The 25062-nt window shown below is 30.6% G+C and overlaps 2 protein-coding genes across 2 annotated transcripts in view; one reads left to right on the forward strand and one right to left on the reverse strand.

The window, feature by feature from the left end:
* LOC125051686 overlaps positions 1-17492 on the reverse strand; it is a 162389-nt gene extending 144897 nt beyond the window's left edge. The window contains exon 1 of the mRNA XM_047652187.1: positions 17138-17492. The gene's annotated coding sequence lies outside the window, so the exon portion shown is untranslated. The remainder of the gene's footprint in view (positions 1-17137) is intronic.
* Positions 17493-19541: 2049 nt separating this feature from the next.
* Positions 19542-25062, forward strand: part of LOC125051575 — a 46956-nt gene continuing 41435 nt past the window's right edge. The window contains exon 1 of the mRNA XM_047651993.1: positions 19542-19697. The gene's annotated coding sequence lies outside the window, so the exon portion shown is untranslated. The remainder of the gene's footprint in view (positions 19698-25062) is intronic.

Below are 25062 nucleotides of genomic sequence, written 5' to 3' on the forward strand. Positions count from 1 at the left end.
AATAAAAGTTAAATTATGGTAATTTATTGCTTTATTTACATAACTAAACATTTTTAGTACTTTTCAGCAATCAGCGAGAGACTAAAAAAAATATTTAATCAAGCATGACGCCATTTATTCGAAACTTAAAGTTAAGTGATTAATCGGGAGATAATCTTAACCCGTCAAGCACTTGATTAACGGCACAAACTTATACCTCTCGAACTTGAAGCCTTTATGAATAAAACGTGTCGGAAAGTCGGTGTGAAGTTTTCTTGTTAACTTTTCATTAATTGCCAGCAGCCAATGTGAATTTTATAGCGTAGTTGGCTACGCTTTACGAACATTTTCATGTTAAGGTTTTCCTTGTCATGTGATATTAACCTCTGGCATCAAGAGTTTATACTGTCTTTTATACATTAGAAACGTGTCAAGAAATTAATCCATTTTTGTATGGAATTGCAGCGGACTACAACTATTGATATTTTGTAAAGATGAAAAGGTTTTACTTGTCAAAAGAGTATATTTTACTATACTTCAGTCATCAAAGGAGTTTTTTTTATTATAAAACGATAAATTAGAAATGTGCCGATAAAAAGCAGACATCAGCTTATTTGAAGCCCCATAACCGTTATAAGGATAATTGGGTCTACAGAATTTTATATATTTCCACGTCTCTTTCGTTGGCATTTATCAAAGCAAGTACGTTTGACCGACTAAATTAATGACTAAATTAATAATATTTTGTAACTCTCATTCCTCTGCTGCGAGAAGAATAAATTAAAACCATCGCTATACTTTTTTATAGGGCTTGTACCTTTTTTCATTTTAATAATAATTTTAAGTATTTATGCCGTCAAATGTTTGATCTCCTGCATATACGATTGTATACTTATATACCGCTCTGTTGTCAAGTTTGTAAATAATTATTTCACGGTGAAATTGTTCTATATAAACCAAATGCTCAAAATGTATATTTTATGTCTTCTTTCTATTAAAAGGTGTATTATCAGAGTGTTTCTTCTTATTAAATAAATAACGATGTAGTCGCCAGAATGCGAGAATCTCCTGCTTATTATATCAAATACAAAACTAATGCCTTAAAATTCATCCGTAAATCCCTGTACGTAAAGAACAAAATTAAAAACAATGTTGGATTTATATTATACAATTTTTTAATACGTTTTTACGTAAATACGGCAACGACAATTCATAACAACTTTTAAAAATTTTGTGAGTAAAATTATAAAACAGTTTTATATATATATTTATTTTTGAGCCAAGTTTTACAATAATTATATACCAGGACGGTTCCACCACCACTCTTAAAATTCAGTATTTTCCATCTTATCAATAAATAAATAAAAATATCCTTAGAGACGAAAATTTATTTATTTTTTATATATTTTATTTTATTCCATATCATTATTCTATCCTTACAGTTATTACTATAGAACGACACAATATTTATACCCACACCAATTAACCTCGATAAAAAACATTTAAAAAATTATATTTATATACCTAAATCTTATAACTAATAATATAAATACATTTCAGACGAATGTTAAAATAAATTTGGTTTCATTGTTATTCTATGTCGATTATATTACAGGATAAATGTCAATAATAGATTAATAACTACGATTGGTGTTATCGTGTTAATTATTAAAATATATCATTTTAATAATTAACTAAATAAAAATAATATAAATATAAAAGGATATTTTAAAATTGTACTGAATCGCCGCCAACCACAGACCGTAGAAGGCGTAATATTTTCCAATAATTTTGTTTTAAATGTTGCGGTATTTTAAATTTGATTTTAAACGTGATTCAATTAAACTTTGCTTGATTAAAATTATTTAAACTACGGTACTCTCTTTAGTAAAATTGTGATAGTAATAAGTACTTGTTTATTATTTGCATTTTTTGGACCAGCACCTATTTTATCAGTGTAGTTTCTCTGCGGCTCGAACCGGGACCATAGTTCATCAATGCGTTACAAAATACGCCTACGGAGTCTTTTTGATTTGAATTGCCTGTGATATAATTGCTCTAAGACCTAGATTTTTGTGTAAAGCGCATTTCACTCATTTTATAGCGTAATGTTTAATTTATTTATTTTACAGAATAATAAAATCTATTTCTTGGTATATTTGAAAACCACTGTGGTCTGTATTAATGTAACAATAGTATTCTTGTCAGGATCGCAACAAATGCCTATAAAATAATTCAGCAAAATCTACGACTAGTAGCAATAACGAATGCTTTTTCAAAACCCAATTTTTATTAATCGTTAAATATTTACATAATTTAGTTGTTATAATATATATATATACTAAACCTCAAACTCCTAGTACCACGAAAACAATAATTAATAAGTTTAATACTTTATAACAAATGGAATGTAGATTTTGTTAAAAGCCAGCACAAACTATTTACTAACTCTGGACGAAATTCCGAAAAGTTCGAAGTTCCAGCTTTATGTTAATACCTTCGACTATGTGCAATGCTTGTAAGCATTTATCAGATAAGGTATTTAAATATTTTATATAAAACATGTATTTCACGTAAATTATTATATTATATTGTTAAATATATGAAAATTATCCTTAATATTTGGTGTTCTAGTAAAATAGTTAAACCGCAAATACTTCATTAGATTTCCTCGTCCGGATACCATACTTTATAAAATCGTTATACATACAATGTATTACCATAATTTTTTCATTCTATTACACAACACATTTAAATTTTAAATAGATCATTAATATTTAAATTTAAATAAAAACAAAAATTTTATCGCTTTATTACAAGATTACAATGATTATAAAAAACAAATTATAAATAGGTCCCTACGTTTCATATATATATATATATATAGCGTACCCTTGGCCATGCAGTATTTTTCCTTTAACTTATATTTGTCCTCTAGCGAGTCGCAGATTCTATAGAAAGCTCTTTGGATATTCTTTCTATAGTAAATCTACGTATCGTAGCAATAACGACTCGTATTTTGGATAAAGAAAACAAATATTGTGGTTGCCTGGAAGAGATCGCTCGAAAGCGTTAAGACCGCCAGTTGCCCTCCTTATCATTTAATTATGTTAAATTTTTATATTGTAATGCAACGAAGTGTTCATAAATAAATAAAAATTAATGTTTATGATAGAACAAAATATGTCAAATTATATAGGCGTGGTCACTATGAATAGAAGTATAAATCCCATGCATCATAACCTCATTCAATTTTAAGCTCTATCATCAGCAGCTGAACAAAAGTAAACAATAAAAATAATCCTAAGTGACAACCTTGATTGACCAATTAACGGCGTTGTGATTTTATTATGTGATCCCAAGTCTTATATTGCAAACACTAAAAGCGTGTTCAAACCAAGCAAACAACACGCCACAAATGAAATTGTTATCATAAAAGGAACGATAAAAGTAGCACGAACGAACACAGTATTGAATTGTTTAAAAAATACATCAACAAACAGAGATTAAAACTGCAACATCTTAACTTATATGATCTTTGATATTTATTATTACTACAAATTATTTAAAAGATCTATAATTTATAAGGTATTCGATATAACTGTATCTATTAAATTCCAAAAGCCGATGTGCTAAAATTAAAATTTGAGTATCTCATATTTCACTTCAAAAAACCTGTCTTTTGCCGATATCGTCATTCAAGTGTGTGTTATTTATTACCGTAAACGTTACTACTTATGTTATGTTTAAATAAACAGCGTATACGTTATTAGTTGTTATATACGTATCCGTCATTTATATTACGTTTGTGAAAAGCCAATATCCCCAGTAAAACGCAATAGACCGTAAAGTAAACAAGGACGTATGTATATTGCGTAGAAAACTCAAACGCAGTCTGCTGCAGTTAACGGTTCCATAAAAAATACGAGGTCATTATAATATATATGCCTTTTTAAATACACATAGGGTTTAAAGTTTATGTGAACTTGTTCATGATTACTATAAGGACCAGAAATATTGATTTTTTTATACAATTGAAATTTGCGCACAATTTTGGTATTTAAAAGCTTAGGTTCCCTAGAAAAGCGGTGCCGTTATCCAACGGCCGTAATGTAACGTTGGGTGACGTCACCTATACGTTGTCTATAAATAACATCGGAGTAGGTTTTCTAGAGAACGTTGAGTGTCACCGTAACGTCAAATAGTGGGGCTGTCATTTGCATGACGACCGTCATAGCGGTGATAAACATTAGTTCAACGTCTTTCGCGTGTAGCGGTGTCCATATTTAATCAATACAATAAAGTAAAGACGGCCGTTATTAACAACCGTAACGGCCGTTAGTTAGCGGCACCGCTTTTCCAGGAAACCTAAGCATTAGGCGGCATTAAGCTATATTTCAATGTGATTTTAATAATTAACTGAACTTAATTAAATAATATCTTAAGATTTATCTTTTCTCTTTGAAGCTAAAATATGTTTTATTGTAACTGTTTACAATCAATCACGCGAGAGCCAATCAGTTGAAAAAATCCAACGCCAACAGCTTGGCCTCAGATTTGTTTTCTTAATCATTTTTCCTTATAAGCAAAGTAAAGTGATCCTTTTGTTCTTTTAATACGCTACCTGATTGTTATTACGTGGACTTTTAGTTCTGAGATGTGTTGAATTCCGTTCCATCACCGTATAAGCCAGTCATTGCGCAACATAGGAAAATTCATTGGTACTAAGCGACTTAAGTGTTGAAAGAAAAAACATTAAAGGTTCAATCAGAGTCGATACTGAGCACTAAGTATGTCCCACTCCATTCCGTATGTCATTGTATTAGATTTTGAAATACGCAAGTTACAGTTCGCGCTAAGTCTAGTTTTTAAATCTTATCTAACTCGTAAGTTCGCGAAAGTAACGTATTCAACGAAGAGCGATTCGATTCGTTGGCGTTCTGTTTGGATGTTTTGTTTACAGAACAGGGTGAAACGCGTAAACGGGCAGAAGGCTCATCTGATGTTAAGTGATACCGCCGCCCATGGACACTCTCAATGCCAGACGGCTCGCGAGTGCGTTGCCGGCCTTGTAAGAATTAGTACGCTCTTTCCTTGAAAGATCCTAAGTCGAATTGATTATTGGTCGTATTGGTTTGGTTGGAATTGGTCTCTCTGCATCTTCTACCGCATTTACCATGGGAGTGTTCAGAGGAGTCGTTCGGATTAATACCCACACTGGGTTTCACCATCGGACATCAAGGCAAAATACGAAATGTCCGTAGTACCTCGACGTCCGTCATCAACAACTGAGCGTTCCTTAAGGCAGTTTTTGTCACGCACCATCACTATGCTGACCAATAAAGTATTTTCGAACTAGTTAGACTTAGGATACTTCAAAAAAGAGCGTATCAATTCATAAGTCTTTAAGTTCTTAAAAGTGAGTGGGCAGGGCGGTATCACTTAACATCAGATGAACCTCCTGCTCCTTTGCTTTTCCTTTAATTATGATTATTATAATGTATATGAACACACTCGCAGCTTATTAAGCTGATGCGCGCGTATTTGGGGATTTGGAGAAATTAACCAACTTATTTTTGAAATAGTCTAAAACGGGTTCACTAAGTGCACTTTGTATTATATTGAGTGGTCTTCAGTTTTAAAGAACTACCCCATAAATGTGTATTTTCTCTTAAAATAATGAGCTTCTCAATTCCTGGAACATTATCGTGACCAGTAAGGATTCTATAGGTTTCAATGAGATTTCCTCTTAATCGCCTTCTTCCTAAATCAGTAACATCAAGCGCTTTCAGACGCTCATTATAAGGTTTGTTCCTACGTGCTCTCACCAATTTCGTGGCTTTTCTTTGAACCCTTTCAAGCATATTAATACCTTTTATGAAATAAGAAAGGACCCGGGGAAAGAAGAAGCTGATGCCCCACAAAAAAAGGGATAGAAGAAATAGAAGCGGTAGCAGGAAGGACAGAGATAAAGCTGGAGGAGCCTTTACCCGTGAAGGGGTTCCAATCGACGGTACTGAAGATAGCTAGAATAACGTATAAAATGTAAAAAATCTAAGCTGTATTTTTCAATTTTATTTTTTTCGTGATTTGGAAATTAAACTGGCTCTATTATTATTATTTTACTATGCAATAAGGATCCAAATGCTGTAGGCATACCTACTCTAATAGTAGTCTAATGTAACATTTATATATATCAAGATCGTTCTTGGTGTGGCATTTGAATAATTTTCTCACTAAATAGAGCATGTAATTGCTCCGTAAATATATTCTGTATACGTAATAAATTAATAATTATATTCATACAAAACCACAGATAGCAGCTAGTATTAGCGCAACATAGACTTGCAACTTCAATAGACGAAGTCCTCAGGCATTCAGCCAAGTAACAAACTTACTCCTTATATTAATTTACTTGCCAACAGCTTCATTTAATTAACACATCTTGGCTACATTTATTACGGAGTTTACATACGTGAGAAACTGTATGTGTGAATAACTGGAAACTCTGAATGTGTTCTGAAGAATTGTTTGGGTTGATCCCTGTTGCCTCGTTTCAACACCGTACGAGCCGTATCAATTAAAATTTTCCATAATCAAAATCACTGGAAGGCTGGAAGTCTTCCACGGTCCGTTTCACAAGGCACTTTCTTTTGCGAATTAGCGAACTGTGGAATCGACTCCCGGTGGGGGGTCAAGAGTGTACTCCTCCCTCAAAGGCCGGCAACGCAACCACTAAAAATAGGTGTCCATAGGCTGCGCTGACTTCCCATTTAAGGCGCCCGTTTGCCCCTATTATATAAAAAAAACTCAAGAAAGCAAAACTCGGTTACGTGTAGTGAGCAACTGTCATTCGCACTGCTCAGTAATATAAAGCTTTAATAAAGTATTTTGGCCCATTCGGGGCTAATTGCCGATATGTATATATAGTGTTTATTTTATCTCTGATATCGTGCTGTGTAAGTGTCTGTATGTATATTATTAGTGCCTTATAAATAAATAATTTAACACTGCGCACTACAATATATTTTTTTATTTACTTCTATCTTTCTCTTTGTTAATAAATGTTTCCTTCCCTCCCTAAGCCCTCTTACCCTCTTATCTACCGGACCGAGTCACCGCTGTAAGAGTGTCCAATTAGTCTAGTCGACAAGTTGAAAATGGAACAAAATAGAGATACTACTCTTAAAATTATGTGCGATAGCTCATTGGATCCAGAATGACGTCTAGAAAAATGTGCTAAAAGCGTGTATTAGCACATAAAAAATTGCAAAAGTTATAGACCATTAAAGATGAAAAAATAATGGCATTTAGTTTTTTGCCAATATTTAATAAACTATTAATATTTAAGAAATTTCAAATAAAGATTCTGAAAGAGGAGGAAATTTCTAATAAAAAACTCCTGACTCCTAGAACTCTATCTCCATTATTTATAATGTTAATTTAACGCTGAAAATAGGTCTGCGGTTGACATTTTTAGGATTCGCGCGTGGCGTCAAAAGCGACTACGGCACATTAATTAATTTATTTAAGGTATTGAATATTTTTTTTTAAATTTGAAAAAATTATGGTGTGTTCTGAACACTATAATTAATTTATTCCCGTTGAAAATTTTACTTAAAGTTAATTTTTCAACAAGTTAAATAATTGTTAACTAACGAAATTTTCTCGAACGACCGTCTTAATTGTAAGTGAAAAAAAATGTTTAAATAATGGTCGTAAAAATATTTCGCTTCGTAGAGCCTTTCTTACATACATACTTAACAAGATCGTGCCATAAAAGTTAAAAAAATATTTATACTTTGTTTATAACAATTTTTTTACTTAAACAAAAACTTAAAAATCCATGTAATGATGTTAAAAAAATATTTTTTTTTCTAAATCATCATATAATCGTTTTTTTATTAATACAAGATATTTATTGATTTGCAAAAAAAAAAATTCCCGCCATTTGTTGATCAATTTTTTTTAAACAAATTGATTAAATCAATATTTTTAAAAAAAAATTTAACACAACTTTATTACATTAAAAATTTTATGATTTTTAAAAAAAAAATTTTTCCTTAATAACAATTTTTAATTGTTTATAATCGTTTTTTTTTAATTTTCTATTGTTTAAATAATTAGTTAAGAAATTTTTTTTTCCTAAAAATCATAATTGACAGTCTTCTATAAAGTAACAGAAAAAAATTTTTTTTTAATCAACAATTCTATTGTTTATTAACTTACCAATTTGTTATAAACAAATATTCAACTTTTGTTTATTTTTTTTCTAAAACTTCTAAAATTAACAAAAACAACCATATATAACAAAGTATAGAAAATTTTTTTTTGTAAATTTTTTGATTATCATGAATATTACTTTTATTTAAAATTAAATTTTTTTTTTTTCTATACTTTGTTATATATGGTTGTTTTTGTTAATTTTAGAAGTTTTAGAAAAAAAATAAACAAAAGTTGAATATTTGTTTATAACAAATTGGTAAGTTAATAAACAATAGAATTGTTGATTAAAAAAAAATTTTTTTCTGTTACTTTATAGAAGACTGTCAATTATGATTTTTAGGAAAAAAAAATTTCTTAACTAATTATTTAAACAATAGAAAATTAAAAAAAACGATTATAAACAATTAAAAATTGTTATTAAGGAAAAAATTTTTTTTTAAAAATCATAAAATTTTTAATGTAATAAAGTTGTGTTAAATTTTTTTTTAAAAATATTGATTTAATCAATTTGTTTAAAAAAAATTGATCAACAAATGGCGGGAATTTTTTTTTTTGCAAATCAATAAATATCTTGTATTAATAAAAAAACGATTATATCGATACCTCCTAAGTATACTGAGTCATCTAACAAATTTAGGTATTTTGTTTTTTTTATACAAAAGTACATAATAAACCATGATCTTAATGTTAGTGTTATTTTTTTTTAAAAAAGACCTATAATTACCGAGATAATTTCACGTATACTAAATCAATTTCAACATCAGTTAAAATCGTACATTGTATACTGATCCAAATAACATTGTATCAGTATTCGCGGGGCGTGAGGAGGGACGCATTGATACAAGTTTATTATGGCTCAGTATACGATGAAAGACGACGAGGGCGCGAATTTTTTTTAATTTTCTCAATAATAAGGTGAATAATACTAATGATACAATTAGCAATATCTCAGGAATCGGTGATATAATGCAAAACAGGGATGAATATGGTAAGTTACATTGATATACTTTATTTATGTTACATATAGTGTGATTTTGCCAGTTTTGTTTGATAATTGTTACACGTCGCTTAGTACGCCGTATACTAATACAACTATATTTACACCTGTTTACAACGAACAAACTTTATAAAGAAGACACTAGACTTATCTGGCTATAATAATGTACTAATTCAATTTTTGATATATTTGTTTTAATTGTGGTATAATATATTTTTTTATGTGTTATAAATTTTATAACTTGATATTGGCACGTTAAATATAAAAATATGAATTCTTGTGTTTTTAATTGTTGTTTGTTTTAGAGTCTCCATTGTCACCAGATGCAAATTGCTAATTTATGGAAGATTTATGAAAGATGCAAATTGCAAAAAAAAATTGCAAATTTATGGAAGAGGAGCTATCAATACTTGATGATATTGATTAGAATGATAGCAAAGAAGTATCGCAGAATATCCCTTCTAATGCTTACACATTATTCCTAGATTATATTATTCTTTGCTCTTCGCCTTGGGTATCGAATGTTGATAACTGAACTCAAAAAGGAGATCGATCGCCATCAGTCATAGAGAACACTCCAGGTAATTCGCCCATCCAGAATAGCATTATAGAAAATTATTGTGATATTACTCCAGTACCATCGCCGTATAATTCTTTTGACTCATCTCCTGTTAATTTCTGACATTAATGATATCATACTCATCGTCCAATAACGCCAAAAGCGCATTTCCATTGCGAAAAAAGATAAAGAAAGGCTAAGAGGTTTCATAAAAAATGTAAGGATAAGGAGAGGAAATATAAGCTTAATAGAGGATTGGAATATGTCAGTAGAAACGGAAGAGTACATGCTACGAGAATTATGAAAACTTCTTGCCCCTCAACTTCTCAATCAACAGCATCTGATCTTCAAAAGTGTCTTAATGTATGTACCTCACGAGAGCGTGAGTACTTTCTATTATAAACGGAAACATTATTTGTATAATTTCACGACATTCATTCTGGGATCTCGCCAAGGTGATTGCTTTTGATGGTATCAACAGACAGCAAAGAGAGGTGCAATTGAAATTTCCAGCTATTATTTTAAGTTTATAGAAGATACGGGTGGTGAAGGTGTCAATGATTACCTGTTTTAGTCAGACAACTGTGGAGGCCAAAATAGAAATAGGATTTATTTCTTAATGTATATGTTAGGTAGTTTAAAGTGTAGTATAGCTATTAGCCATCGCTTTCTAATAGTGGGTCATTCACAAAGTGAAGGTGACAGTATGCAGGCTATAATTGAAAGACAGACAAAGATAAAAAGCTTTATATGCTGATACCATAAGCGTCTGATATACAGCTTTTAGATACATACACAGTTATTGAAGTGTCTCAGGATTTAATAAAGGACTTCAAATCAAAGTCAAAACTTATAAACAACTGGACAACTACTAATGATGGATCTATCTATCTATCTAAATAACTCTAATGGAGCAGAAGATAGTGATTCAGACTGATTTTTGATTCGTTCAACCTTTAATATTTTTATTTATTTTGTTTAACCTTATAGCAATTTTTTGAGCGTTAGAATTTCCTAGATTTTTAGATATTTATATTATTCATATCTATTATTTTTATTAATATTGTTTAACGTAAGTTACCATTTTTAGTTTCTATTATTTTTATTGATGTTTGTTACTTTTCAAGAAACTTTCATGATACAAAAACTACAAAAACGGGTCCTACTTAGTATTTAAACGAAAAATACATTGTGATTCTTTAAATGTGATGTTTTGTTAATGAGACTACTTCTTCCTAACCTTTATTAATTTCGTGAGGTATTCGAAATACCTAAAATGAGTAATTAAAAAGCCTCGATTAATAATATTAGTCCAGTATACGTTGAGGTTTTAACTACTAACATAGGTAAGTACTTTCCTAGTATAATGAGTCAAGTGATGTAATTTCAACATTTTATTATTAAGTGGGACAAAAAAATTTGAAAATAACCAAAAGTAGTATGATATTAATAAAATGATTATCATATTTCGTAATATTTTCGAGTAAGCCATGGATTTTCATGTACAACGTACATGAATATAACTGGTAGTTAGACCATTTTACTATTCAGTCCCGCCCGTGTATAATGAGTCATGTACATAAAATATCATTTAAAAACAAAATTCAGCAAAATCATGTTATACCAAAGGAAGAGCTTTCAATCTTTATTAAAAAAACATTTAATTTATTCCGAATTAGTTTGATTTCATTAAAATATAAACAATTTGCCTTAAAATGGCTCTCCTATAAAATTACTAAAATGTCAGTTGACTCAGTATACTTAGGAGGTATCGATATGATGATTTAGAAAAAAAAATATTTTTTTAACATCATTACATGGATTTTTAAGTTTTTGTTTAAGTAAAAAAATTGTTATAAACAAAGTATAAATATTTTTTTAACTTTTATGGCACGATCTTGTTAAGTATGTATGTAAGAAAGGCTCTACGAAGCGAAATATTTTTACGACCATTATTTAAACATTTTTTTTCACTTACAATTAAGACGGTCGTTCGAGAAAATTTCGTTAGTTAACAATTATTTAACTTGTTGAAAAATTAACTTTAAGTAAAATTTTCAACGGGAATAAATTAATTATAGTGTTCAGAACACACCATAATTTTTTCAAATTTAAAAAAAAATATTCAATACCTTAAATAAATTAATTAATGTGCCGTAGTCGCTTTTGACGCCACGCGCGAATCCTAAAAATGTCAACCGCAGACCTATTTTCAGCGTTAAATTAACATTATAAATAATGGAGATAGAGTTCTGGGAGTCAGGAGTTTTTTATTAGAAATTTCCTCCTCTTTCAGAATCTTTATTTGAAATTTCTTAAATATTAATAGTTTATTAAATATTGGCAAAAAACTAAATGCCATTATTTTTTCATCTTTAATGGTCTATAACTTTTGCAATTTTTTATGTGCTAATACACGCTTTTAGCACATTTTTCTAGACGTCATTCCGGATCCAATGAGCTATCGCACATAATTTTAAGAGTAGTATCTCTATTTTGTTCCATTTTCAACTTGTCGACTAGACTAAATTGCAGGCCAGCGAAAATAATTTGGATTCAATTTGACCAGATGAAGTTTAATCTTACATCTTCGTTTTAATTTGCGACAAGATATGTTATATATATGTGCAAAGAGCAATGTTGGTCTAGTGGCGTTTAGAACTACGCACACTTATATATGCGACTCTGATCTGTGAGAGTCCCATCCCCGGCTGTGCACTAAAGGACTTTCTGTCTATGTGCGCCTTTAACACTCGCTCGAACGGCGAAGGAAAATATCGTGAGAAACTTGGCATGCATTAGAACCAAAAGACGTGTGTCAAGCACAGAAAGCTGATCACCAGAAAGAACAATGATCACGAAACAGATTTAGAAATCTGAGGCCCAACCTTTGAGGTTGTAATTATGCTGTTATAAAAAAACATATTCATTATTCAGTACTACTGAATAAGTTTTTTAGTAGGAAAATAATTGGGTATGAAAACAACGTAATGGAGATGTCTGTAGGATTGAAAGGTGCCAATTTCAAATGTTACAAATAAAATTACTGAACTACGAATATCAATGTAAAGGATAAAAGTTATTGATATGAATCTCGCAAAACGAATGTCCGCTAGTCAGATCCGATAAAATATTGAGTAAATCCGATCTAAGCCCAGAGTGTTTCGAACAGTTAAGCTACAAAAAAACGCAAGATACCTAATTTTTTTTTTATTTCCTATAATTTTATTTGGAATATAATATGTCATAATTTACTTGTAAGTTTAATAAAATAGCCCAACTACTTATACTTTTTAGTTCAAACATTTTGCCTAAAAATTTCATTTTCACATGGCTACTTAGCATTGCTGACGCTCAAATAACACACATTAGTTTAAATACATTTGAAAATACATATATATATATATATATATATATATATATATATAATACATACATCTATACATAAAAAGTAGATAGCTAACAATATAGTCAGAAAGCATGTCAATCAATGGTCTAAATTTCGAAGCCCTCAAAATTCCTCAAATCCAGGCTTAATTAAATTTATAACATACGACGTTTATGGTGTGCTACTGAATGAATAACTATACCGAAGGCAGATTTAAAACGTGCAGATAAATATCATTTGATAAATCGTCTGTTAAAAGAGATCGACTTGAGAAAGTAAATTGCTTTCTATTAACGGTCAATTAAAAATGAATAAAAAATCCACTTCAGAATCCGTTCGTTTCCATAATACTAATATGAGATTACCCCAGGGCATGTTATCAAATTAAATAATCGAATTAATTTACTTATCTATATAATGTACCGACATTAAAACCTAAATAAAAATGCTAGAGTAGATAACTACAGCCGAAATTACGAGCTCAATGCAAGCCGACAATATAAACCTTTTTGTTTCATTTTGGTTTTATTTTTAATTACACTTACGTGTGAAGAGTTGACACACTATTAGAAAGCTTATTTATTACTATGTTATGTTGTATGTCTTGTTTTGGCGGTCAAAATCTAAAGTAAAACGCGAATGCAACGTACGTAACGTATTAGCTGTTAATAAACACGAGTATTTTCGAGTGTTATTAAAAATACGCCCACGGAGCACTGTTTAAGGCCCTATCCCAGCACGAATTGCTGTGTCAGTGTCTCGAGGTGGACAGCGGGGCGCAGTGGAGAGCTGGAGCACTGAGGCGCACCGGCCCGTAATAAGAATTAGTTATGTAAAACATTAAATTAATGTAATTTTATCCATTTTTTTTTCATAAATGGATTACTTGGCTTGCGATAAAATATATCGTGTAAATTTCAAAATCATGTTCTATGTACATTTTTGTTATAAAATAAATTCAAAGTGTCAAAAATTGGCTGTTTGGATATTTTTTCTTTCTAGCGTTTTTTTATATCTAAATTTTTTAAATCGTTTCAAAATGTATACATAAACTACTCAACTCCGCCATAGATAGGTCCTTAAGTTTTCCTTACAAAATCCATATTTGGACATTTTCGTGCTACAGATATTGTTACTATTATTATTTATTATTGTATAGGATAAAATATTTAGAATTTTCGACTAAATCCAATACAAGCAGAACATATCATAAATAAAAATGCTTGCTTGACGTAATTAAAAATTGTTTTGATATCGATCCCATGGGAAGTAATTTTTATCAAGAATCGACAAAGGAAACTTTTCCTACTTCATTCTGTATTGTTAATATAATCTGGTCCATGATTTTTGTGTAGTAAATGACAAGTACTTTGTGCTTGCCAACCCGAAGAAACAATGGTCGTAAATCCCCCATTTATATAAAAAGTTTATTACGTGAGATTTGTTATTGATAATACGCGGTAAAAGTATATTTTGTAGGTTACGGGGTTAAAATGATAAGCCATTGCGAATACTGAAATTGCTTACTTACGGTTTCATTCATAAACGTTTACAAACTTATTTTTACTTACCATTCAAAGTTTGAGCTAAAAATTCCTTTATAATTATTTTATACCCGTATATTACACGCGCTGTCGATTTTCTCACGATGTTTAACTAGCAAATGTTAGAAAGAAAAATCCATTGATGCATTGAATTTGAATACACACCCTCAGGGTTATTAAACTGCAAAACTGCAAAAGTTATTATTTGTCATATAAAAATATCATGGAAACTTCTCGTAAAGCAGGCGGTAGGATGTGAAACGGGATTGTATGCATTTACTCCATATAACCAGTGTAATCTCCAAATGGTTAGCGACAAATGGAAGTGTAAATTACTAATTGCTGACCTGATAACACAATTTAACGTACAGATTACGAGTTCGCCTTTCCACACGAATTCTGACAGTAAATTAATGATAGTATTTAATTGTTTTGTATTTGTGTATTTCTAGTAACAAAGATTAGGCTTTAGGCTACGTATATATTATTGAATTTTGCCAGAGATATATTCTGACACAGTGGAACACACATCGGCGTTTGATTCGATAAGCAACGATCTCATAATGGGCTTTTAGACAGTTTGAAGAAAGTCTAATTGAGAGCAATCTGTATAAAACATGGCTAGAAATGCACTTGCGAGCTTTCTGGCAATGTGGATGTCCATGGGCGGCGGCATCACTTAGAAACAGGTGAGCTTTCTGCCTGTTTGCGCTTAAAAATCTTTAAATTATATTTAACAGTAACTTATATCACTTATTAATATATAATTTACTAACATAGTATGTTTATCTTAACAGTTTTCATTAAATCACGTTAAATTCGTATGTTTTACTAACCGTTTGTTAATTAAAACTGTTTTCATACAAATTGTCTTTGTAGAGACATTGACTTTACATAGAATACATATTTCTATGCAAATAATTGTTGATGGAGACTAGACTCCGGGCAAATGTTGGAATATTCGAAATAGACGTAGAAATTCATATAAGACATTGCATTAGATGAAACAAATGTATATATAGTAGGTACATTACATAGTTCTGTTTTATATTAATATACTATGTTATTCTTTTTTTTTCGTTTTTTTGTCATCTTAGGTGTCGGTCTTACGATTTAGAAGATAAGATCTAAAAATTAATAGATTTCTGTACGAATGTTTTTACTTAACCTCGTAAGCTTTTATTTTATTTTTATAACCCGACGTTACTTGCAAATGTACTTACTATTTTTTTTTAAATATATATTTTTGCTATGGCTTTTTCCCCGACTATATTGTCATTGAATGTCTTTAGTATCTTATGTGCATATAGATACGAGTATTATCATTATCAAAATAGTAGCTTGTAGCTTACTTTTACCTGTCTTTCAGGTTCGTTATAACTAGCTGTATTATATTTTTTTTAGATTATTAAAAAAAATATAATACAGCTATTCTGCTCTATTTGGGAAATATGAAAAAACATGACCTTTTTGTGGTAGACCTTTATTCTGACTTTAGCATTAAGTTTCTTTTTGCTTGAATGTAAATAACGAGTTCCCTTTTGCTCGTTGCTGACAAGAAAATTTGCAAGGAAATGAATTGTTACTTATATATATATATGAATAAATAAACGTTTTCATATTGCTAAATTTTTCTTTTTGTTTCGTTCCAAAGCTTGAAGCCATTAAAAAACGAAAATCAGAACGAACCATCGCCCACACAAACCCACGTGTGTCTAAAACCAACATTTGCTTGCGCGATTCAGATGCGCAGTAACTCCAATAAACCTACGGGTCCTAAACAAAGAAATCCCAATCAATTGAGGTCAAAGTATCCCGTTTCTAGTCCTAGTACTACAATTACATGCACTTCAATACTTTAGAAGCACTAACAGCGCTTGTGGTTGTGGTGACGCGGCAAAAGAAAAACGCGCAATACTTATACGCCAAAAAAAGGACAGACATATTACAAAATAACTAGCCAGAAAGGGATAAACTGAGTCATTTTGTAAGCTGATAAAGAACAGAGGGGAACCATATTATGGCGCGACTCCGAACATAAATTAAGCTTTAATTTTTTTTTAAATCTACTGTGCTTACGAGAAAGCTCTATGCCATTGTTCTGTCATAAAAGGCGTTACAGTATTCGAAAGTCTTATTAGATGTCTATTGTGATTGTAATTAAGCGTAAGTCATCTAATGAAATCTACGTGTAAAACTTACTAAATGAACCATAGATTTCGTAAGATGTCTCAAGGTTTTGGCCTCGAACAATGAAACGAATAAAATCTCAAAGCTTAATGAAGCTTACATTGTAATTTTATTAAGACAAGGTCTCGTAGAATGTACGAAAATATGTTTAATTCCTGTATATAATCAATTTAGACGTAGAGTCCGGGAACGAGGAACGCACAATCCTTTCTTTATGAACCTTTTGTTAAATTAAAAATTTATAATATTTTTACCTATAGGTCCAAGTTAGTGCAATGCAATCCATCATCGAATCCTTATCCAATTGCGGCACGCACACAAGTTGGCCGAACGCACACTGGCGCAATCCTTACACGAAGGGAAAATCTTCACACACGACACAGATAAACATGTCAACTGCTAGACATTGTTACCCTAATGTCTTACGTTATTCACCACTAAATCACTATTATGCACATTTTATAACACAAACAATACACAAGAACACAGAAACACACAATTATTTCACAATATCACTCGCGTCCGAGTCACGAACAGGCGTTTCGATTAAAATACGCGTATATGTTGTAAAGTCGATTCGGCGACTGTACTCCCCGCCCTGTTCCAGAGGCGAATGGCGACGCCATATTGAATGCAGTGTTGCCAACTCTTTGAGGGAAAAACGCGCTGCCAAAGATTTTAAAAAGCTTATGAATTAAAATTAACATATTTTGGGTCATAAAATGGACTGTCATTTACAACATATGCTATATTGTTTGATGCTATATTTAAATGTACATAGCAAAATACACAAAGTTTTAAATCAGATGAAAATGAGAATCTTAGAATTTTAGCGTTAGCTTAAGTATTGACGATATTCCTAAGATTATATTTTGTAAGAGCTAAATCATTGATGATTCAGAGCTAGCCAGTTAAGTATTTGAAAAAGGCTGACTTAAATTAGAGAAAACTGATTAAGACCTCAAAATAGTATTATATAGCTATTATTGAATATTATGTGCTTTAACAAGCGCTAAAAGCGCTGCTTTGGCAATACGAGGTAACTCAAGCATCTATCGGCAAGTATTGGAACAAATATTCCCTAACTTACATTTTCATCAATAAGTTTACTTGAAGTAAAACAAGACTATTGTTGACATATGAAGTTGTACACTCCACATGAGTTAATATTAATTTGCGGCTTTAAAAAACGTTTTATAAGACAATTATTAAGTTTCAAGTTAACCGCATAGTGTTGAGTTCAGTTCAACATCAAGTGATTATCTACACAACCGGTAGAGTGCGTTGTAAACCATTTTAAGTCAAGTCATATATAATATACATTCTATTATGTTTTTATAGCCTGTAATTTTGTATGTGAAATTATGATGTTTTAGGTTCCGTTAAGCGACATGGGGCAAACATATTTCTGCGTCCGTATTAATGATATATTCTTAAGGATATTAGATATTAAAATCCTGTGCTGCCAGAAAATTCATTCACTGCGATTCAAAATTAGTAGGTACATCAGAGTCCTGAGCGTAAACCACCAAGGAACAGTGCTATGAAATTCCTCTAATAGATCATTTATAAAGTCAATAAATTCCACCCTAACTCTCCTATAGTAGATGACTTGTTAAGCGTAAAAGCGTATTTACCAAATCAAATAAAAGTTCCTTGTAAGAATTTAATTTTCTAATTCATAAATTCTACTCAATGTCAAAAGATTACAGTAACAGTAATAGCCGTGTTTTATTACTTATTGTTGAGACCTTCCTTTCAACGTAGCGTGGTTGTGTGTAATTATTGAACTCAATATGGTTCAATGTCGTATTTCAATCAAATAACTTGATAATTTTATTACGAGATTTTTCGGGCGGAAACAATTAATTTACCACATTTTTTGTTTTTATTTTAAAACCGGAATGAAAATAATTAAAAAATGTTGTTTTCTATAAACTATTAGAAACACAATTTTTAATTAATTTAAATTAGGTGAAATGCGAAAGTAGATGAGAGTTTGCAAATTTTTCAAATTAAATAATTGCATCAATTTGTGGCAATTTGTGTTCATCCAAATTGGAAAGAAAAATTTAGAATGACAAGCTTTAGTCTCTTCTTCCTCTCGAATAAAATAGATAATACATTTAATTGCTGTTTTCAAAGCCTTCCGCAATATTAATAAGTAGATGATTTTTGGCATTTTATAGGCTAATCAATTAACTGTCTAAAGAAAAATGGTTAATATTCATTATTTATTATTATATTTAATTTGTCTGACGGGTTAGAACTCATGGATTCACGGTTCAGAATGCCATGCAACTAAGCTAACATTATGTTTACCACAATCACAATCATATTCTTTGCGTGATTTTTTATTTAAAAAATTCTGCAACTCATTAGGGATTAATATTTTTTTATCAACTAACTAATGTTAATCTATTACCCAAATCATCGCATTCTTTGTTTACTCTTCAGAATATCGCACCCCAACCTTCTTATCAACAATTTTATATCGCAAAAAATTCAAATGCGGTAATACTTTTATACCGTAAGCATTTCTAATATCAAATAAGGACCTGCATATGCGGAATTAACGGAGTCATATCCAGTTTTAGCCATAGAGAAAAATAAAGCTGAGGTTGCAGTGCAGCATTCCTGACAAGGCAAAGAAATAAGAATCTTCGTTAGTTCGAAAGTAAACGTGCGATCGTCCGGACGCTTACGGCTCCGGTACTTTTTATTTTATAAGTGGACAGTGCCATTGAACCTTTGTGAATAAAAACTTATTTGAAAACCTTTTTGGATACATTTGGATTTTTTATTATCGCATTGGTATGTACTTACCTATACGTTTCCTTCTTTAAGTTTGATATACATATTCTATTTAATTCAGTTTGATTTATTTCTATATTTTCACTTTATGTGCACTTAAAATTTATGATAATATTTTTCGATTTTAATTAATAAAATAAAAGTTTCTTGTTGCGTATACTTTGCCAAATGAGCATCAATTATCTAATGACTATTTTATTTTTAATTTATCTTATTAACGGGCAAGGCAATTATGACGACGTTGTATGATATAAATAATACTGGATTATAATATTTCAACATTCGTTGGCATATAAAATATAAGTTCACTACTAGAATCTATATACACAACACAAAGCTTTAATAATTTTATCATAAAGTAATATTTAACCTTAAATTTCAATAAAATTTTATTATTCAGTACAAATTTGACTGTTGAATGAACTAAAGTTAGGTCTAAAAAATACTACACTTTCAGTCAATGTTTAATTGAATCAACGCGGTTAGGTACATGTTTTATGTAATCTTTGATTCAAAAGGAATTAAGTTAAAAACACATTTAATATTAATCAATTTATTAAAAATAACCATATTGAGAAATTTATTTATTTAAATGCGCAGTGGCTACGCAGTTATTGAATTTTAACATACAAGTTATTTGATGCTCAATTGTCTGTTATATAGTAAATGACTCAATCATTAATATAAGCCTCAAAAAGATCCTGTCCTTATCGCACTTTGGTATTGTAAAACTGTTTAATTCCTATACGCATAAACCTTACTAGAACTTACGCAAAACCCATTAGCAACTGTTGTAATGTACATAAGACGAGCTCAATAGTAGCAGTAGTATATATTTTTTGCAAACTAAATAGGTACTTTTAAATCAGTCTAGCTGTACGATAGCAAGCATGTTGAATTGTGGGGGCCCATCAAACGGTCAAAGAAAGCCTGTTACAACATAATACAAAGTAGATAAATAAGACGTAACTATATTATTTTGAAATTGATACATAATATTATAGAAATATCAAATATTAACAAATAATCTTGATTATACTGGTCATAAACTCATGGTAGGTTTCGAAACAATGTTTCTTAGCACTTAAGGAATTTCATAATTGATTTAATTCCTAGCATGTTATCATTTTGATATATGATTTGATATCTTCTTTATTGGCTTCGCACTTTAAAAAATGATATACGTAAACCTTACTCATTAATCATTTTAGATATTGGTGAAAACCACATGAAATTCCGTGCAGTAGCTTTTAAGTTTATCGCGAACAGACAGATAGATATGATTATGTTTTTACAAAATATAAAAGGCATTATCAAGCCCTACAACTTTTCACTAGAACTCAATCATATATCTCTCATCGTTAAGGTAGCGTTCGTTTGACTGTAAATTAGCAATTCCGACTACCACGACAAATTATTTTTATTTAACAGTGGCTTTCTATTATTCTAAATATATACTATTTTAGTAGTACATTTTCGACCAACTTACCTATTTATTATATAAGTAAAACTAAGTAACAGCTTATATAAAGTATATCATATCATAGGCTTTTCACTGTGTTCAAGATTTGTAATTAATTATAATTGAAGAATTTGTGGTATGTATCACATATAGACTGCCTGCTATTCGGATCAAGTTTGCTTATTTGCTCACAATCACCATTTCTATTACTCTCTTTTTATCGTGTATTGAAACGACCCAACCACTCTCTGCATTCCAAAACGTTTGTACAGTGTTTACAAAGTGATTTCTCGGGCGTCCTACATATTGCACTGGAAATGTAACGTGAAAATTGTGAATATACGGACGATTTTGTGTGAATAACCTACATTTAATGTTTACCTGTAGAGCTCAATTCGAAGCGTTATTTGGAATTCTGAATTTGAATTTCGAAAGGGTTTAAATAGTTTCGAATTTTCACGAGATACGCCCATTATGTGGCATATGGTCTGCCTTTGTCAGAACTTTGTTCAAGGTTGTTTCCCCGGATGCTAGAGAGAACTTTCTTCTTTTCTTGGTTTTCTTTATGGTCTTGGTTTTTTTGGCGTCCATGCGTCGAGTTGTCTCTTTGTTTTTAATTTATTTTATTATTATTTATTACTTATTATGTCATGTGGAACATGGTGTAATGGTTGCAGCTCTTTACAAACATTGTGTAAAACAAAAAACTTGGCGATTAAAAAGAGTGCCGAAGAGTTTATTGCCAGTTCTTCTCTTCCATTCTACGCCCTTGATTTGAGAACTGGCAGTATATGTAAATTTAGAAGCATTTAATATATATTTCGTTTTTGACGTTCATAAGTGTACATTGTGTTACCTATATGAATAAATGCTTTTGATTTTGATAAACTTAACGACACAGCTCGACGCCTATAATAGTGATTTTATTGCCATCATTACAATTTGTAAATCGGTTTCGAATTCGATTAGATATAGTAAAAGTAGGTTATACTCGCAATATTCACTAATAATTTATACAATTTAATTGATATATATTTTAAAGTAACCAGGAAAAAGATATTTATTTAACTTTCTAACTCCAGTAGTACGGTTTCCAATCAAGTTATGCGGAACGAGTGTTGGTTATCTATCACGAAATACTATGTTAGATTACGACTCACGCGTGCTTACTATTTTCTTATGTACTTTCTTTGGAATGGCATTTTTTATAACATCTTCTATTAGTAAATTCCTATTGAATTCTTGTGGTTTAATTCTACAAATACGGGTTTCCTATCCGAAATCTCCCTTTAGTCATCCTTCGAAAAATCCCTTTGGTCATTGTCAAATATGACAGATAGAATATAAAAAATACTCTTTAAATAAAGAATAAATGTGTTGTGTGACTTTTTCAAAATAGATATTATTTTTTTAATAATTTTCAAAATGTATCAAATTCTGATCGGTCTATTATTGTTTAAAATTCAATTCTTTGAGAGTTTCAGAATGTTTCATACCTTGCATCGTAATGTTTTACATTGTTTTAAATATTTTGATGATATTCAGTTACTTTATCGAACCATTAAGATCATTAATCGGCTGTTAATTATGTCACGATATAATCGTGTTGCAATGATGTCATTCCATTAAACAGCGGAGGTGACCTCAACTTGTTGACATTATCTTTATTTTGGGATCACTGGGGAATTAGGCAAATGTTGCAATAGGATGTTGCAGGATACAACTACTAATTTTTACCAAAATAACCCAAGTCAACTTGAAATTATATATACATATATTAAACTTAAAATATTAGTATAAAAATTTGTTGTTTTAAGCAGATAAACAACCAACTACTACTGCTATCACATAGGGTTATATTGACGAAAACTGACTCAACTAAAAAATAGATGTTAATAGAAGAGACTCTTAGTTAGGTCAGATTTTTATTAGCATATATGTCTCCTAACACATATATATTAAATACAAGACTCCCATATAAAATTGTTGAAAGAGGGTTATTAGATTACTTAACCCTTGTATTTAATAAAATTGCCTCTTTTTAAATTCTACTCTTACGAGGCTGATAAATAATCTAGAATGAAGCGTATTAACAAAAAGGCGTCTTTATATGGCGTTACGATCGCAATCAGAAGTAAAAACTTGTTTTGCTATAGATGTTTCCCGCAGGCGGCTATATGTTATGTAAATAAAAAATATACATTGTAAGCGTTTCCTTTTGTGGCATTCTATATAAATCACCATCAAAAGTCTTATGTCTGTCTGTCTAAAAGAATATATCAAATATCATTGCTCATTGAACATTATTGAATCCGATATAATATATTAAAAAACCAAATTTATAACGACCTCTATCGAATGTGGTATTTCACAATTTTAGTTTACAGTTTCAACATATTAAAACATGTATTGATCTGACCGTAGTTTCATATAAACATGAAAAACTTAGAGCTTATTTCTTTACTTTTTTTTCTGTATCAGGGGCAAACGGGCAGGAGTCTTATCTGATATAGCAGCCCATAAACACTCATATTTTCAGAGTGATCGCAAGTGCGTTGCCGGCTTATAGCTTGCTGATACCCGCTTCACAAAACGTATGCAACACAACGCTAATTACCGACCAATCTTGTGCCTTATTACATTACGTAAAGCATATTCCTATATCCATTCTTCTGTCTACTATTTTTATGTAATAGAAATTAAGAAATCCGGTCAAGCAGATCATCGTTATACAACTTTCATGCACATTTAACATCGCTGTTATGTAAATTAAGGTTGCATAATATAGATAAATTAAACTTGTTCCTTTATATTTTTAATTAATTTCTGCCAGTAGTCACCGAAAACATATTTAATTAATTCCATATTAGCCACATGTCACTATGGAATTCTCGATAAAATGATATTTCAATTGATTAAATTAGCATTATTATTAATGATAGTCGTATAATAGAGTCGTGAATTATCGCTAAGTTATTACATTTGGATACATTTAGGACTATGGAGACTAACAAAATACAAATAACAAAAATCTAAAGCCATGTTATGAATAGTTTATTTGTTTTAAAATGACATTCTTAATATGGACATGCAAGAATGGAGATCTTAAATTAGGGATATTGTTTTATTGTGTCTTCTTCTGCCGTTCTAGTTCATCCTAGCGTGTGCCCTGGCCTTTTTAGGTTTATGTATCGGCGAGACAACGTGAAGAAATGGACCATAAATTAGACAAATTACCAATAAATTAGGCACAGAAATATCTCATTATATTGTAAAAGTACTTATCAGACATACATAACATACAATGAATCGTACTATTCGCCTTTTTTACATACTCATTAAGTAAATGTCCCCAAATGTTACTTTCACTAAAAACACAATTTCCCAAGTTTTTATGTTCGCGCTAATAGTTTCAAAACTTTGTACCATTCATTAGGAGTGCACGGTTCATTAAAACCCGAAGTCACGGACGTTGTGTTAACCTGAATAGGGCGTGACTTGGATAACAAAAAATACATCCTTTTTGTACCAAGTAGCAGTATTTGTTTGATGAGGCACTGTAGGTGGTGACTTTTTATCTAACGGGGCCTGTGGGTGGTAAGTGAAAAAACATAGGATCAATAAATTGCGTGTCAGATATCAATCACTTATTGGTGATATCAATACAGTCGCATAATTGTTGGAACACACAAACAATTCTTTATGTTTAGAAGATTAATAAATTTGTATTACTAAGTTTAGCATTTTACAAAATATATTTTTTGCCTTTCATTGAACACATTAAATATCACATCTAGGAAAGTAGGTGGCGCTAGTTACTAAAACCCGTATTTCAAGTATATCAAGTTACATCTCAGAACTGTCAAAATATGTATCATATATGAATGGTTTGACTGACAAAGT

This window comes from Pieris napi, chromosome 8, assembly GCF_905475465.1.
Source record: "Pieris napi chromosome 8, ilPieNapi1.2, whole genome shotgun sequence".
In the NCBI taxonomy this organism is placed as follows: Eukaryota; Metazoa; Arthropoda; class Insecta; order Lepidoptera; family Pieridae; genus Pieris; species Pieris napi.